This window comes from Pongo abelii, chromosome 2 (assembly GCF_028885655.2).
Source record: "Pongo abelii isolate AG06213 chromosome 2, NHGRI_mPonAbe1-v2.0_pri, whole genome shotgun sequence".
Taxonomy (NCBI): Eukaryota; Metazoa; Chordata; class Mammalia; order Primates; family Hominidae; genus Pongo; species Pongo abelii.
Window position 1 is genome coordinate 169,757,074 of NC_085928.1, and position 14,821 is coordinate 169,771,894.

At 44.7% G+C, this 14,821-nt stretch overlaps 1 long non-coding RNA gene across 1 annotated transcript in view; it reads right to left on the reverse strand.

Moving 5' to 3' along the window:
• Positions 1 to 6,559, reverse strand: part of LOC129058702 (uncharacterized) — a 31,625-nt gene extending 25,066 nt beyond the window's left edge. Inside the window, exon 1 of the long non-coding RNA XR_008524007.2 lies at positions 6,424 to 6,559. This is a non-coding gene — a long non-coding RNA (uncharacterized LOC129058702). The remainder of the gene's footprint in view (positions 1 to 6,423) is intronic.
• Between the last annotated feature and the right edge of the window lie 8,262 nt (positions 6,560 to 14,821).

Sequence of the window (14,821 nt, forward strand, 5' to 3'; positions counted from 1 at the left end):
AGTAGGTTTGGGGATGGCCCTGAGGTCTTGGACTTTTCTTTTCTCTCTCTGTTTTTTTTTTTTTTTTTTTTTTTAGATGGAGTCTTGCTCTGTCGCCAGGCTGGAATGCAATGGTGCAATCTCAGCTCACTGCAACCTCTGCCTCCCAGGTTCAAGCGATTCTCCTGCCTCAGGCTCCCAAGTAGCTGGGATTACAGGCACCTGCCACCACGCCCAGTTAATTTTTTTTTTTTTTTTTTTTTGTAGTTTTTAGTAGAGACAGGGTTTTGCCATGTTGGCCAGGCTGGTCTTGAACTCCTGACTTCAGGTGATCCACCCGCCTCGGTCTTCCAAAGTGCTGGGATTACAGGCCTGAGCCACCACGCCCAGCCAGGTCTTGGGCTTTTCATAGGCTCCCTGGGCATCTTTCATGGTGTGGAAATTTGAAAGCCAGGAGCAATCTGCCATACATCAGGAAGCCACTAGATGGCAAGAGCCATCCCTTGGAGCCCATTCTTCAGTCCAGAAAGTGGTCAGAGAGGAAACCCGTCAAGTGGGGAAGAATCCAAGCACACATGTTAAATGCACTTTAATAAATAGTTGGTGCAGATGAAAGGGCAGGAAGAGTTTCTGTCACCTCTTGCCCCCCTCTAGTGTCCCCTCAAGTATTTGAAATGCTTCAAGGATCCTTAAATAAAACTCTGCAACCAGGGAGCTGTGCTACCCTGTAGCACAATCAGCTAAGGGAAAAACTAGCTCAATGATAGGGCTAGTATTTATATGGGGTCAGTGGCTTTTATTGGCAGACATATATGCCCTTTTGTGCAATATAGGAGATAGGAAAAACCCAAACCAAAGCTTTTTTTTTAAATTTTTTTTCTGCTCTCAATCAACACAGAATACTTCTGTGACCAAATGTGGGCAAAATTTTCCCCAGACACCAAACAATCCATTTTCCAGCAGGTTCTCCAGTGGACACTAGCTGGGTGTCCTCTAATTCAACTCAATTTTGACACTCCCTACCTAAAGACAGTGTTAGATCTCACAGGTTCAGGGCTTAGTCTCACAAAACTGTCCCCAACTTCAGATACCAGTTGCAGATCTGAGCCTCTAGAACTTCTGACCCACCAGCTACAAATTAAGGTTACCACATGCCCCTCCCCAGGTTCAATTAATTTGTTAGAGCAGTTCACAAGAACTCAGAGAAACACATTTACCAATTTATTAATAAAGAATATAATAAGAGTTCACCTAACTAGACTAAAAAAAAGAATATGATAAAGGATACAGACGAAGAGATCCATGGGGTGAAGTCAGCAAGGGTTCCGATCCTAGGAGCTTCTGTCCTCATGAAGTTGGGGTACACCACCCTCCCAGCATGTGGATGTGTTCACCAACCCAGGAGGTCTCCAAACTCAGTCCTTTTTAATTTTTTTTTTTTTTTTTTACGGAGTCTTGCTCTGTCACCAGGCTGGAGTGCAGTGGCGCGATCTTGACTCACTGCAACTTCCACCTCCTGGGCTCAAGTGATTCTCCTGCCTCAGCCTCCCAAGTAGCTGGGACTACAGGCCCAGCTAATTTTTATATTTTTAGTAGAGACGGGGTTTTACCACACCACCACGCTCGGCTAATTTTTATATTTTTAGTAGAGACAGGGTTTTACCATGTTGGCCAGGATGGTCTCGATCTCTTGATCTCGTGATCTGCCCACTCCAGCCTCCCAAAGTGCTGAGATTACAGGCGTGAGCCACCATGCCTGGCCTCCTTTTGAATTTTTATGGAAGCTTCCATTTGTAGGCATGATTGATTATATCATTAGCCATTAATGATCAACTCAATTTTCAGCCCCCCTTCCCTCCTTGGAGGTTGGGGCCTGGGGCTGAAAATCTTAACCCTGTAATCAGAACTTGATTTTTCCCACAACAAGCTCCATCCTGAGGCTATCTAGAGGCTCTCAGCCTCCAGTCACCTCATTAGCACAGAAGATTCCAAGGACTGAAGGAACCGTATGTCAGGAAAAGATGAGGAAGACCAAATACACATTTCACAATATCACACCTTCCAAGTGTATGACCCTGTACCTAAGAGATAACACATGTTAAAATCAGATACAAAACAGATAGTACCATCCTGTGACTTTTCTGTAGAATGTGCTTTTCCTCCAAATGCCAGGAAATGGCATAACAGAGACTAAAATTCAGAGTGCTTGCTGTTCTTTTTAGTGGCTACTAAGGTGGTGTCGGTGTGTAGAGCTAATATTTAGATAAAGACAGGTGGGCAAGGGTACTATTTGAGACATATGAATTATTGTTGGTGTCTGATTTTGTTTTATTCCAACCTAATTAGTTCTGCCTTGTAAAATACTCTCATTACCTGAATTACCACTGTGAATATTATACTCTAATAATTTATTATTATAGAAATAGTACCCTTCAGTTTTTGAAATAGTTTAGAAAGCAGTGATATTGGGAGCACTTAAATATATTTTAAAAGTGGTTAGGCCGGGCGCTGTGGCTCATGCCTGTAATCCCAGCACTTTGGGAGGCCAAGGCAAGTGGATCACCTGAGGTCAGGAGTTCAAGACCAGCCTGCCCAACATGGTCAAACACCGTCTCTACTAAAAATGCAAAAATTAGCTGGGCATGGTGGTGCACGCCTGTAATCCCAGCTACTCGAGAGGCTGAGGCAGGAGAATCGCTTGAACCTGGGAGGCGGAGGTTACAGTGAGCCATGATCATGCCACTGTACTCTAGCCTGGGTGACAGAGCGAGACTCTGTCTAAAAAAATATTAAATAAATAAATGTGGTTAAAGTAACCAATCATGGTGTACTTTTTTATTTTATTTTATTTTATTTTTTTTATTTTTTTTTTGAGACAGAGTCTCACTCTTGTCATCTAGGCTAGAGTGCAGTGATGTAATCGGCTCACTGCAACCTCCACCTCCCAGGTTTAAGTGATTCTTGTGCCTCAGCCTCCTGAGTAGCTAGGATTACAGGCACCTGCCACCACGCCCGGCTAGTTTTTATATATTTTAGTAGAGATGGGGTTTCATCATGTTGGCCAGGCTGATCTTGATCTCCTGACCTCAGGTGATCTGCCCGTCTCAGCCTCCCAAAGTGCTGGGATTACAGGCATGAGCCATCGCCCCCAGCCTACTTATTTATTTTTTGATACAGAGTCTCGCTCTGTTAGCCAGGCTGGAGTGCAGTGGCGCAATCTTGGCTCACTGCAACCTCTGCCTCCCAGGTTCAAGTGATTCTCCTGCCTCAGCCTCCCAAGTAGCTGGGATTACAGGCATGCACCATCAGGCCTAGCTAATTTTCCTGTTTTTAGTAGAGATGGAGTTTCACCGTGTTGGTCAGGTTGGTCTCAAACTCCTGACCTCAGGTGATCTTTTTTAAGTAAGAAGAATATATTTTCATTATACATGTCTATAAGTGATTGAAGTGGTTAGAGGAGCTACTGAATTCCTCATTTACTTTTAGATGAAGCAAAGACTAACACCCCGCCCTCCCAGCCAAATAGATACTAAGTTGAATATTCTTTCTGGGAACCTGGAGAAAAAGTGGATAAAAATCACTACTGCCAGGCCGGGCGTGGTGACTCACACCTGTAATCCCAGCACTTTGGGAGGCCAAGGCGGGCAGATCATGAGGTCAGGAGATCGAGACCATCCTTGCTAACACGGTGAAACCCCGTCTCTACTAAAAACACAAAAAATTAGCCGGGCATGGTGGCAGGTGCCTGTAGTCCCAGCTACTTGGGAGGCTGAGGCAGGAGAATGGCGTGAACCCGGGAGGAGGAGCTTGCAGTGAGCCAAGATCTTGCCACTGCACTCCAGCCTGGGTGACAGAGCAAGACTCCGTCTCAAAAAAAAAAAAAAAAAAAAATCACTACTGCCAGTGTGGCACTGTAGATTAGCAATACTGATGATATCTGATGGAGGACAACAGATGTTATCATGTGCAAATTTAGGATGCTGAAGAAGTGACAAGAAAAGGATCAGAGCCTTGCCACAACATAGAATTTATGTAAGTGCTTGAATGATGTCATCTCTCTTGAAGTCCAAGATGTGCTGTAAGGTGAGCAGGAAATAAACTTAGTCATTTTATTTGGAATCAAGCTGTGTCTTTGGGAATAACAAATGCATAGTACAGAATGTGTTGCTTGGTTATTTATAAGCTTGGGTTCAGAGAGTTAATGCAAATGCAACAGTAAGCAAGGGGTTGCCATCCTCTTAGTAAGGATGGTGTGTGCAGCTGAGTCAGAGGAAGGGTTGGAAGCCCAGCCCCAGTGCTGGCTAGCTTTGGGAGTGTAAGCGAAGTCTCAACCTAACTTGAAGCCTCTCTGTTCCCATCTGTGAAATGGGTACAAACCCCCCATGATCTGGGCTGTAGTGAGAATGAAAGGAGGCCATGCACGTAAAGATCCAGGCAGGTGGTCAGGCTCAGTAAGGGAGAGGTCATGTCACTCTGGTACTTGAGACCAAGACCGGACTGGTAACATAAGCCTTCTGGGCCTTCCGGGGCCCTGAAGCGTGGATCACGGGGACCACTGGGTGGCGCCAGAGATGCTCAACCAGCAAAGAGGGGAAGGGAGAAAGCAGAGCCCAGGGAGGCCTGGAGGGCATCGTTCCTGGTGTTGATCCAGAAAACCACAGGGTTCCTTGTCTTGGTTTTCAACCACTTCTCTTTCTGTGTGTGTGTGGATGGATGTAGCACATTGTTATAACCAAGCTCAAAACAATGCAAAACTTTGATTATATATGTTGTTACTATGGTTAACCAATGTATTCTTCCGTCTGAGAATCCTCAGTAGTACAGAGAGAGGTTTTGCATTTAGAATTCTATTTAGACTTTTTATTCCTTGAAGCATCAAAAGTACATAAACATCCCAAAAGGTTATATCAGAAGTCAAAGCATTATGATCTCTCTGGATGCTTTTCAGACATGGTGGGTGAGCGTTCTGAATCCCACCCCTGCCCCCACTGCCCCCACCCCTCCACCACCCGGCCAGCTTTGCCTGGAGAGCTACTGAGATTTTCCACCATCTAGTCTTGGGATGCTGAAGCCTCAAGAGGTTAGGAATGAATGCAATTCTCACCCACCTGACAATGTTGGTATGCAAGCTTTGGTTGCTTTGGTTGCTTTGGTTGGTATGAGACCACCTCATCCTATTGGAGAAGTTCTTTTCTTGTTTTTCACCATGGAATCATTTACTTTTGTGGTGGGGGAGGAATGCTACTCAGAAAGAGCTTTCAAAGAACAAAGGAAAAACTTCCTTATCTTCTTCTCCTTATTTTTCTTTTTTCTTTTAGTAGAGACAGAGTTTTTGTCCTCCAGGTTGCAGCACAATGGCAAATTATGCTCACTGTACCCTGGAACTCCTGGGCTCAAGGAGTCCTCAAGCCTCCCAAGCAGCTAGGAGCACAGGTGTATGTCACTTCTTAAAGGAGACTTGCCACAGAGAATAATGGGCCACACTGGCTTTTGTTAATTGGTGAAATGATTTTGTTGATCTATATAGATACTGCTACTCTACAGAGCAACAAAACCATTTCACCAATTAACCACCTAGCATCATGCGTGTGGTGATTAACAACTTGGATATATTTTGCTTAAGCTATTTGAAGAATCCCTAAATTATGGATAAAGGGAAGAATAATAAACCTGCCTTTTGACACTGCTCATGTGTCTTCTTTGTATCATTATTTACTTACAAGCCTTATTTTTTTTTTTTTTTTTTTTTTGAGACAGAGTCTTGCTCTGTCTGAAGTGCAGTGGTGTGATCTCAGCTCACTGCAACCTCCGCCTGCCGGGTTCAAGAGATTCTCCTGCCTCAACCTTCCTAGTAGCTAGGATTACAGGCGCCTGCCACCACGCCCGGCTAATTTTTGTATTTTTAGTAGAGATGGGGTTTCACCATGTTGGCCAGGCTGGTCTCGAGCTCCTGACCTCAGGTGATCTGCCTGCCTTGGCCTCCCAAAATGTTGGGATTACAGGTATGAACCACCGTGCCCAGCCACAAGTCGTATTTTAAAGCATCCTATTCCTTAGTTATAATTCCCTTGACTTTTAGCAACAGTTGGTTTTGACCCCAGCTCCCTGGTGCCTGGACCTCCAGATCCACCCTGGAGCCCACAGGTGGATTTACATCTAATATGTTACAATCCTGATGTAAATCCCCAGGAGGAAGCCTGGCGTTAGCCACTCTTATTCTGCACAGTGCTATTCTTGCTGTTGCTTTCACCTCGGCAGGAGTTTCCTTTTCACAAGGGAAAAGGCTCTATGCATTTATAGCAGTGTTTTATTTTCCAGCAAGCTTAGAAATCTACAAGGTGGTTCCACTGCTTATAAAAACTGCCGCAGAGGAGGGCTTGGACTAGTTCTAGAGTGTTAAATTCTTCCTTAGCCATGGAAGTCACTTGTGAAAGGAAATCTTACCTGCAACCTGCATTGGACAAGCATTCAAAAGTAGGGATGATCTGGTGGGGCCATTGATGGGAGAGGATTTTGAGGAGTTACTGAGGAGCCCTGTGGGACCCCTGACCTGCTTCTGGCAGGGCAGCTTGGAAACCAGCATTATGAGGTGACTGCTTGCGTCTCTTGAAGCTGTGGTCCAGGAGTGTGTTTCTAAGACATTTGCAACCTAATGGGAAGTAAACTACTTTCCCATCAGCTGTGGTATGTTTTGTAGTAACCACATAATCCCAAGCCAAAGATATTTAAATTATTTTAAATCAAGAGGCTTGTGAATTTTGGATTTCCCTCATTACAAGCATGTATAATTATTTTAAGCCAAACAAACGTGATACTTAACTTTTTAACTTTTTTTTTTTTGTATTTTGGAATCATTTTCTTTTCAAAGACTAAGGACTTTCTTGTTTATTCCTTTATTAGAAACAGAGCCGGGGAAGAGGGGGTACTGAAAGGGCATAGCCTGTCCTGTCGGCGGGGCCGTGGGACCCTCCGTGGCTCCCCAGCCAGGAGGCTGCGCTTACCTGCTCCGCACGACCTCTGTGGCGTGGGAGCTCTTAGCTCTGTTGCTGCGGGGCTCCAGGCTGGTGCTTGTGCTGAGAATGGCTGCGGGAGGGGCTCGCGTGCCCAGCGCTGCACCGCGAGGCGACCAACCGCTGACATGTGGGGCGATTGGGTGGACAGGAAGACTCGGCGAGCTTTTGTAGCCGCGGGTAGGGGCAGCCTGGGCTCCCTGAACCAAGCGCGCGTGGGCGGCGGCCCTGCCCCTGTGCACCGACCAGCCAGCGCGCAGCCTGGTGAGAGCACTTGTGCGCTTTGGGATCGCCTGGGCTGCTTCTTGGGGCTCTGCCTAGGGGGAACCGGCTTGGTGACAACAGGGCTGGCCGGAGCTTCTCTGAAGTCGAAGGGTGCTATGCTTTGAATGGGTGTCCCTCAAAACTCATGCGAAAATTCAATCCTTATTAGAGGTGTGGCCTTCAGGACGTGAGTAGGCTTGAGGGCTCAGCACTTGTGAATGTCTCAGTGTTCTTGTAAAAGAGCTTGAAGGAGGGAGTTTGGTCTCTTTTGTACTTCTGCCACCTGAGGAGGCTTCACCTTGAGCTTGGACTTCCCAGACTTCAGAAGCTGTAAGAAATAAATTGCTGGTTTTGTTGTTGTTGTTTTGTTTTTTACAAATTACCCAGTCTTGGGTATTTTGTTATTACAGCACAAAAAGACTGAGACAAAGGGCCAGCACCATTCTGGACAGGACAGAGAGCTCCTGTCACCCCGATTGGAGGTGGACACTCTTGCAGCTGGACTTCTCTCACCTGGGGACCACAAGGCCCACAGGCGTTCCCTGATTCACTTCTTGGGATCTGTAAATCCCCTGAAATACTATGCCAGGTTTTACATCTAAATGCAAGTGTCTGAATGAGGGACAAAAGTTCTTATCCAATTCAACATCTGTGATACCCCCCACTGCCCACTCCCCACCTCCACCCCCACCCCCCCCAACCACCACCAAGCCTGTGAAAATGATGGATTAAACCAATAGTACCCAAACTTGGCTGCACGTTAATCAACCAGGGAGTTTTTCAAAGCTGGAAGCCCGAGTGGAAGCCCAGATCACTTAATTCAGTGGAATGGGACCCCAGCCATTAGTGTTTTGAAAGATTCACAGGTGATTCCATTGCATAGGAAAGTGTGGGCACCACTGCCCTCACTGAACACTACATGCTTTTACATTTTTTCAGCTAGATTGTTTGCTTCTCTGCCTTTTTCGTGAGGTGGTGGGTGTCACAGTATCTAGCCCAGCTCTGAGACACACTGCATATTTGCTGCATGAAGGAGGCAAAGGCAGATCGCAGGATAGGTCATCTAACTTGCAAGCCCCTCGTTGCTGTGTCCAAAATTCTCCCTGGAGTGAAATACCACTGACTTCATGGAAATGGCTTCATGTAATGTTTGAAGCTAAGGAGGAAAATGAGTCATTACTCCCTGATGGGACATCTGTCTTTTAGCCTCTCCAGAATGCAACTGCGTGTGTCACTGTGGCTCAGAGGTCTGGGATGGCATTTGGGTAAGCACCATTAGAGTCATAACCCCTGTGGTTCCAACACCTGTGAGTCCAGCACTGGGATGGATACCTTATATTCTGAAATAGATCTGGCCTGGCACTATCCTGGGCCATGTTCTCCTGTTGAGCATGAACATAAACGATTTCCCACAACACCATTAGACAAGACTCCTCTGTGACCAGGATGGATCTAGACCAGAATAAGACCACTTCAACATCATACCTGAAAACAGACAAAGCATAAACATTGTTCAAGCCACAAAAGAAAACACACAAATATAGCAGTTGTCTTGGCTAATAGAACTGGCTGCTGCTTCATTGCCAGTTATAGCTTTTATTTTGAGACAGAGTCTCGCTCTGTCACCCAGGTTGGAGTGCAGTGGCACAATGACTTACTGCAACCTCAGCTTCCTGGGCTCAAGTAATCCTCCTACCCCAGCCTCCTGAGTAGCTGGGATCACAGCCCATGCCATGACACCTGGCTAATTTTTAAAAAATTTTTTGTGGAGACAGAGTCTCGCCACATTGCCCAGGCTGGTCTCAAACTCCTGGGCTCAAGCAATTCTCTCACCTCAGCCTGCCAAAATGCTGAGATTACAGGTGTGAGCCACCACACTCAGCCCAATTACAGCTTCAGACTTGGTGTAGTCGCTTTCCCTATGGGTAAGATTTATGAGGATACACATTCGTAGAATTACCCCAGTTTCCTGACCCTATCCAACCCAGAGAAAAGCTATGCTTTCTTCATCTTCTCCCAAAGCAGCTAACCAAAGCCCAAATCCTTTAATAACATTTTCTAACCTCCTCTCACGGAGACACCCCCAGGGTTTCCCCTTGTTTGCATTTTCCCTCTTTGCAATGAGAATTAAAGCCAACTTTCTTAACTATAGGTGTGTTCCTAGTGGTTTCTGGCTGGAGAGCATTGACAAATTATCTTATTTACACATCCCAATAACAGTGCAAGAAAAATATTACACCCCCTTCCCACATGAGCTAACTGAGGTTCTTTTAGATTACATAGCTCACACAGGGCTGCTGGGCTTTAAGTGAAGAGCTAGGGTTCATTTTCACATAGTTTTGTTGGAAGACAAGCTAGCATGTTGCTTACTTACATGAACTTTAGCTGCTAAGTGGAGTTCCAACCCAGTACTGCCCTTTTCTGGCGGTAGGAACTTGAGGAAGTCCTGTAACACTTATCAACTTCCTTACCTAAAAAAAAGTGTTACCAAAATGCCAGGAGTTTGATCTAGGTACAATTGCTCACCGCACAGGAAGCCAATCACTGAGACAATGATTATTGCCGGGGAAGAAGGCTTAATCACGTGCTGCAGCTGTGATCTGGCCAACTTAATCTGGCCAACTAAAATCAGAGGTTTATATAACAGGGAATAAATGTAACTACATATAGGAAAATAGGAATTAGGGAGGGGTAAGGAAGAGGAGTTGGTCAAGAAGAAGCAGGTGATCGGTTAGACAATCATGACAGGTGAGGAGTCTGCCTTCTCATTGTCCAGATGTGATTATCTGGTAAGTGTCAGTTCCTTGATACTGTTACTGCACTGGAGGGTCTTGACTGTGAGCCATCCAGGTTCTTGGCGTTTTGAACAAAGAATTGAACGGATCACACATACAAAGCAATGAAAGAATGAAGCAACAAAAGCACAGATTTATTGAAATGAAAGTACACTCCACAGAGTGGGAGTAGATTTGAGCAAGTGGCTCAAGAGGACCAGTTACAGAATTTTCTGGGGTTAAATACCCTCTAGAGGTTTCCCATTGGTTACTTGGTTACACCCTATGTAAATGAAGACTTGGCCCACCACCAGTCTGATTGGTAGAGGGCAACCAATCAGAGGTACTTTCAATTTTTCATCTGCAATGCAGTAGAATGGGAGTAAGGAGGGGTGGAGTGTAAAGGGAGTAGCCTCTGATCTTTTTGTTACTTGGACATGGAGAGGTGGGGTTTTCCTTTTGATTCAGTTCTAGGAAGTCAGCCTGAATCGGCCTTACATCCCCTGTTTCCAGACCCTGTTCCCCTGCCTCATTACTGTCTGGGAGGGCTGACAGTTGGAAACCTGAGAAAGGAACTCAGATAAGACAAATGTAACTTTCTAAAGTTTTAAGAGTGGGAGGGTCAATTTCTATGTTTATTCAGAAGAAACCATAAACATCAGTTCTCTAGGACAAGTGGGCTGATTTCAAAAGGAAAGGGGATAACATTCCAATCTCAAGAATCTTAGTGTGGAAATAATAAGAAAAACCCACCAAGCCTGTTGATCACAGAGCTATGCTCAGGCATCTGCCCCCTGTAGAAATGTAAAATGTGAGGTGTGAAAGGTAAGCAGCAGAGCCATCAAGCAGTGCCCAACCCATCTGTACTACTTCACTCCAGCTGAGTCTTGCTGATTTGTATTTGACTGGTGTGGTGGGTCATTGTAGATGTAAACCTGACTGGGTTAAGGGATACCCAGATAACTGGTGGCACATTATTTCTGGGTATATCTGTAAGAGTATTTCCAGAAGAGATTGGCATTTGAATCAGTGAACTGAATAAGGAAGATCTGACCTCACCAATGTGGGCAGGCACCATCCAAATGGGCTGAGGACCCGGATAGAACACAAAGGCAGAGGAAGGGAGAATTTGCTCTCTCTATTGCAGCTGGGACAAAACTTTTCCTCTTCTGCCCTTGGACATCAAAACTCCAGGTTCTCAGGCCTTCATACTCAGACTGAGCCACACAACCAGCTTCCCTGGTTCTCTTGTGGACAGTATATTTTAGGTCTTCTCAGCCACCATATTCGAGGGAGCCAACCTCCATAATAAATCTCTGATAGACATAGACTCATGCACTATATAATGACATTTTTGTCAACGATGGAGACTGCATATACGATGGTGGTCCCACAAGATTATAAAGGAGTTGAAAATCTCCTATCATCTAGTGATGTTGTAGGTGTCCTAACATTGTAGCACAATGCATTACTCATGTGTCTGTGGTGATGCTGGTGTAAACAAACCTATTGCATGGCCATTCATATAAAAGTCACATACAATTATGCACAGTGCATGATACTTGATAACGATAGTAAATGACTATGTTACTGCCTTATGTATTTTCTGTGTGATATGGTTTGGATCTGTGTCCCCACTAAATCTCATGTCAAATTGTAATCCCCACTGTTGGAAAAGGGGCCTGGGGGGAGGTGATTGGATCATGGGGGTGGTTACTTCATGAATGGCTTAGCACCATCTCTTTGGTGCTGGTGTCGTGATAGAATCCTCATGAGATCTGGTCATTTAAAAGAGTGTAGCACCCTAGCCTGGCCAACATGGTGAAAACCCGTCTCTACTAAAAATACAAAAATTAGCTGGGCGTGGTCATGGGTCCCTGTAATTCCAGCTACTTAGGAGGCTGAGATAGGAGAATCGTTTGAACCCAGGAGGCAGAGGTTGTAGTGAGCTGAGATCACACCATTGCACTCCAGCCTGGGCAACAGGGTGAGACTGTGTCTCAAAAAAAAAAAAAAAAAAAGTGTGTAGCACCTCCCCAACCCACTCTTGCTGCTCCAACCATGTGACGTGGCGTCTCCCCTTTCACCTTCCACCATGATTGTTAGTTCCCGAAGGTCTCCCCAGAAGTGGATGGCGCCATGCTTCTTGTGTAGCCTGCAGAACTGTGAGCCCATTAAACCTCTTTTCTTTACAAATTATCCAGTCTTAGGTATTTCTTTATAGCTACTTCAGAATGAACTAATACAGTATGCTATACTTTTTCTTATTTTACAGTGTACTTCTTCAACTTATAAAAAAAGAAGTTAACTGTAACTAGCCTCAGGCAGGCCCTTCAGGAGGTGTTCAGAAGAAGGCATTGTTATTGTAGGAAATGACAGCTCCATGCATGTCATTGCCCCTGGAGACCTTCCAGTGTGTCAAGATGTGGAGGTGGAAGACCGCAATATTGACGATCTTGATCCTGTGTAGGCCTAGGCTAATGTGTGTGTTTGTGTCTTCATTTTTAACAACAAAAAAAAGTTTACATATAAAAAATGTAAAACATAAAAAAGCTTGTAGAATAAAGATATAAGAAAGAAAATATTTTTATACAACTACTTAACGTGTGTTTTAAACTGTTATTAGAAAAGTCAAAAGGTAAAAAATTTGAACATTTATAAAATATAGTTACAGTAAAGTAAGGTTAATTATTGCAGATTTAAAAATTTTTTAATTGGCCGGGTGCAGTGGCTCATGCCTGTAATCCCAGCACTTTGGGAGGTCAAGGTGGGTGGATCACCTGAGGTCAGGAGTTCAAGACCAGCCTGCCCAACATGGTGAAGCCCTGTCTCTACTAAAAATACAAAAATTAGCCAAGTATGGTGGTGCATGCCTGTAATCCCAGCTACTCAGGAGGCTGAGGCAGAAGAATCGCTTGAACCCAGGAAGTGGAGATTGCAGCGAGCCGAGATTGTGCCACTGCATCCAGCCTGGGCGATAGAGCAAGACTCTGTTTCAAAAAAAAAAAATTAATTAATTTAGTGTAGCCTATGTACACAGTGTTTATAAAGTCTACAGTAGTGTACAGTAATGTCCTAGGCCTTCACATTCACTCACCACTCACTCATTGACTCTCCCAGAGCAACCTCCAGTCCTGCAAGTTTCATTCGTGGTAAGTGCTCTCTACAGGTATACAATTTTTTATGTTTTAAGCCATTTTTTTTACTATATCTTTTCCAGGTTTAGATGTGTTTAAATATACAGATACTTACCATTGTATTACAGTTTCCTACAGTATTCAGCACAGCAACATGTCGTACAGCTTTGTAGCCTTGAAGCAATAGGCTCTATCATATAGCCTAGGTGTATAGTAGGCTATACCATCTAGGTTTGTATAAGAACACTGTGATGTTTCCACAATAACAAAATCACTTAAAGATGCATTCTCAAAATGTATGTTTGTTAAGCAATGTATGACTGTGTATCTATCTATCTATCTATCTATCTGTCTATCTATCTATCTATCTACCTACCTATCTATCTATCTACCTATCTCTCTATCTGCCTGCCTGCCTATCTATGTATCTATCTATCCATCCAGTGGGTTCTCTTTCTCTGGAGAAACCTAATATAGCTGGGTTATTTTGTTTTCCTGCCCCCAGCAGAGGGCAGAGGTGAAGAGTGTGAGGCCCTGAGCTATTGAAAGCCTGAATGACAACAGCAGGAACCTGCCAGCTCAGTTGAGAACCAGAAACATACAGAAACAAGTGCAAATTAGACACCAACCTGTGTTACCTCAGCATTCAAAGCTGATATGTTAAATTATGTCCATTGTTTTCTGAAATAAAATGTTTCCATTCAAAATGGTTAAAATTTTGGCTGGGTGTGGTGGCTCACGCCTGTAATTCCAGCACTTTGGGAGGCCAAGGCAGGTGGATCACTTAAGGTCAGGAGTTCGAGACCAGCCTGGCCAACATCATGAAACCCTGTCTCTATGAAAAATACAAAAAAAATGACCAGGCATGGAGGCTCACGCCTGTAATCCCAACACTTTGGGAGGCCGAGGTGGGCGGATCACCTGAGGTCAGAAGTTCGAGACCAGCCTGGCCAACATGGTGAAACCCCATCTCTACAAAAAATACAAAAATTAGCTGGGCATGGTAGCACTTGCCTGTAATCCCAGCTACATGGGAGGCTGAGGCAGAAGAATCATTTGAACTCAGGAGGCAGAGGTTGCAGTGAGCCGAGATCGCGCCACTGCACTCAAACGTGGGCGACAGAGTGAGACTCTGTGTCAAAAAAAAAAAAAAAAAAATTCAAGTGATTCTCCTGCCTCAGCCTCCTGAGTAGCTGGGATTACAGGTGTGCACCACCATGCCCAGCTAATTTTTGTATTTTTGGTAGAGATGGGGCTTAAAAATATATTTGTTTACTGTTTTTCCCAACATGTTTGGTTAAACCCATGAAGGTATAAAATTATACAGGTGGTGTGTTTCCTTTAGATGAGATCCAAGTAGGGGTAGTTCTGTTCTTTTTGTTTGTTTGTTTGGTTTTTTCAGATGAAGTCTTGCTCTTGTCCTCCAGGCTGGAGTGCAATGGCGCCATCTTGGCTCATTGCAACCTCCGCCTTCTGGGTTCAAGCAATTCTCCTGCCTCAGCCTCCTGAGTAGCTGGGATTACAGATGCCTGCCACCATGCCTGGCTAATTTTTGTATTTTAAATAGAAACTAGGTTTCACCATGTTGGCGAGGCTGGTCTCAAACTCCTAACCTCAGGTGATCTGTCTGCCTCGGCCTCCCAAAGTGCTGGGATTA